At 39.0% G+C, this 3,034-nt stretch overlaps 1 long non-coding RNA gene across 1 annotated transcript; it reads left to right on the top strand.

Moving 5' to 3' along the window:
* Positions 1 to 222: 222 nt before the first annotated feature.
* Positions 223 to 1,918, top strand: LOC142657278 (uncharacterized). Its single transcript, XR_012849874.1, has 4 exons — positions 223 to 354; positions 568 to 1,289; positions 1,409 to 1,490; positions 1,578 to 1,918. It is a non-coding gene; the product is annotated as an uncharacterized LOC142657278 (long non-coding RNA).
* The last annotated feature ends 1,116 nt before the right edge of the window (positions 1,919 to 3,034 follow it).

The raw sequence follows: 3,034 nt of genomic DNA, 5'->3' as shown, positions 1-3,034 counted from the left end.
TGTCATCGTCTCCCAGTGTAATATGTCTTCGCCTAGCATGGCTCAAAGATACTAATTTCATTAAATCTGTGTGGCCAAGTCAAACCTTAAATGCAACAAAGTCTCAAAATTTATATTACTTAAATAAAATATGTTCAGTCTATGATGCTATGAGGTTTATAAATAAATTATAATATGATTGCACTGATGATATTTGTTATTTTCATGACCTCTACAGGACAGGGTGTTGTATAAAAGCCAATATGAGGGAGATGTGCGAGTCCTGAAATACGACTCTTGCCCTGTTTTGAAGACCTCAGACCACCGACCCGTTTTTGGCATCTTTGAAGTAAAGCTCAGACCTGGTTCAGATAAGTAAGTCATGGTTTCCTCCATGTTGTTGGTATGATCCTTTCAGTAGCCGCCATTACTACAAGGGCCTTATAGCCAGAGCTCACAATTTGGGGCAGGCCGCTGTATACCTGGGTGACAGTACTGGAGGATTATAGGATGTGAAACTAAACAATTATTGTGTGGTTACCTGCTAACATTATCATATGTTTTACATCAATATATTTCTCATTCCAGCATCCCATTGGCTGGTGGACGCTTTGACCGCAAGACCTATTTGAAGGGCATTAGGAGGTTAGGACAAAAAAAGTAGCTGCGTCTGTTCATGTCCTTACAGCACATAAGGTGACAGCATTGTACTTGTCTATTATGTTTGCTGTGAGAATGTTCTTCCATCTCTTAAGTCTTCCTCTGTATCAGTAATTTATTTTATCAACCAACATAAAGAAATTGTAAATAAGTCATTCTATCTTCTAGTTCAATTTTCTTGTATTCAGATATTTCTTTAATTTCTAAATGAAGGTTATGGGCTTTAGAAGAAAACTGTAAGCGTGTATGTAGTATAATAGATTGGTGGGAATTCATTAAGACTGACGTTTCATACACCGGTCTTAATATAAAAAAAGTTGGAGTAAAATGTGCCTAATTTATTAAAAGGCCCACACCTTAATAACTAATAATCCATGTTATTATGATAAAATTGTCGGCCGCTGGTGGCTTTGCTGCTTCAGCTACTCTCTGTCCACTTTTTTAGAAAAGTGCCGTAAGCGGCAGAAACTACATGATAGATACAAGGAACATTGTTATTGATGTAAGACATTACTTGCCATCTTGCAGGACTCCTAAGGAACATTTACCATCTCAGGTGTATAAAAATTTAGAACATCAGAAAGTTCCTGTAACAGCCTGAACAGCGCAGCTTTAGATCAAACCCATCACTTGGATCAACCATCTTCAAGGTTTGTAGTGTAACCGCCAGGATCAAATAGGAAAATCCACAATAAAACTTCTTCTATATTTTGTGCCTGCTAAGCAACACACATTAGTAGAGCATTAATAGCAAATATTTCTCTTGCAGCATAAACATCAATTCCGCAGTATATCTGGCGAGAACTGCGCTCCCTGTGACCGGAGGAGCCGCCATCATTGCTGATAGAAAGGTAAGTTCCTCTAGATATGTCCCCTCTATATTTGTTAAGCAGCCTGAATGATTAATATTTAATAGGATTGTGCGCTTCTCCCCCCAGAACAAGTCAGCAGATACAAACAGACCATCAACATCAATGCCAATAACAACCAAGGGCAGATTCCGCCATCTTACAAGTATTCCAATGGCGAGACTTAAAATTTTCTACATCTGTCACAGAAGAGACATCAGTGTGGTTACCGGTGCATCAATGTTACCCAGAAGACCAGGCCCAGAACAGGAGAACATGTCATCTCTTCCTGTGTCTCTGGAATACAGATTTCCAACCACTTACTGATACTACAGTATATACTGTGACATCTTCCATCGTTTTTGCTGGATCTTGTATAACATCATCTTTACCATTATATATTTTGATCCACAAAAACCTTAAATAAATCTTTAACATCAATCCATAAGTGTGACTGGTATTAATTAGTGTGTTCCGTGTCCGGCTACAACTTACCACAGTGTATACAATTCACTTATCCGACCATTCACAGTGCTATTTGTGTGACATCGCGTTTAATCCAGTGGTAGGTGACAGGACATTGTATCATATGTACACAATACAGAGAGTATGGAACGTGCCGCCATATGTACTGGATTAGATCCTGTGTTGGACAAAAAGTGACAGGAGATGTAAAATATTGATATATTTGATAGTTGTTTAAATTTCAGTTCCATAAAATGTAATGTTGGGCTCTCTTTACAAGCGGAGACAATGACATTAAGCAGGGATACCGCTAGGGTGACACAATCCCCACAGATCTCAGATTGGACAAACGGGCAGGATGAGAGCTGCCAGTTGAGATTGGCAGTTAGGGCAGAAGTTACAAAGTGACTGATCAACCAAAAATACTTTGTATTGCTAGCCTGAATGATGTATCGCTAGCTCAGCATTTCATATGAGAACAAAGACCCTCTGCAGCACAAGTTTAAGTTGAGACTGAACCATAGCAAACACATTGTCCCATTCTCACAAGTTAAATCAGAAACCGCCAAGTATAGAGCCTATTTATTAGTGAAACCGTCAAGCTTATGTATTAAATATTATAACCGTGAAGACTGTGCCTCTGTTGGAGTAAAGTTCTGTTCAGCATCTTATACCTGTGTCGTCTGAAGTTTTTGCTGTGCAATTTCCTCTGCGGGGCAGTAACCATCCTAAACCCACTCCCACCTGATACATTTGTCCATACTAAAGTCCATTACTCCATTGAAGTCGCCAATTAGTAGCAGTGGATAATCTGCAAGGGCTTTTTATCAATAGACTCCTGTACCACACCCAAGACAGAAAGATTAAAGGGTGGCGGTAAATAAATTGAGACAATGATACATTGAAGATTTTGTATTGTACAGTCCAGGAGCACAAACTTTCCTTCTTTTTCTTCCCAATATGTATGGCAGGTTAATTTGCAGTTAGGGTATGTTCACACGCAAACTCAAAAACGTCTGAAAATACGGAGCTGTTTTCAAGGGAAAACAGCTCCTGATTTTCAAACGTTTTTTAAGCCACTT

The sequence above is a fragment of the Rhinoderma darwinii genome, chromosome 7 (assembly GCF_050947455.1).
Source record: "Rhinoderma darwinii isolate aRhiDar2 chromosome 7, aRhiDar2.hap1, whole genome shotgun sequence".
Lineage (NCBI taxonomy): Eukaryota > Metazoa > Chordata > Amphibia > Anura > Rhinodermatidae > Rhinoderma > Rhinoderma darwinii.
The sequence above is the reverse complement of the archived record's forward strand: the minus strand, read 5'-3'. Positions and strand labels throughout refer to the sequence as shown.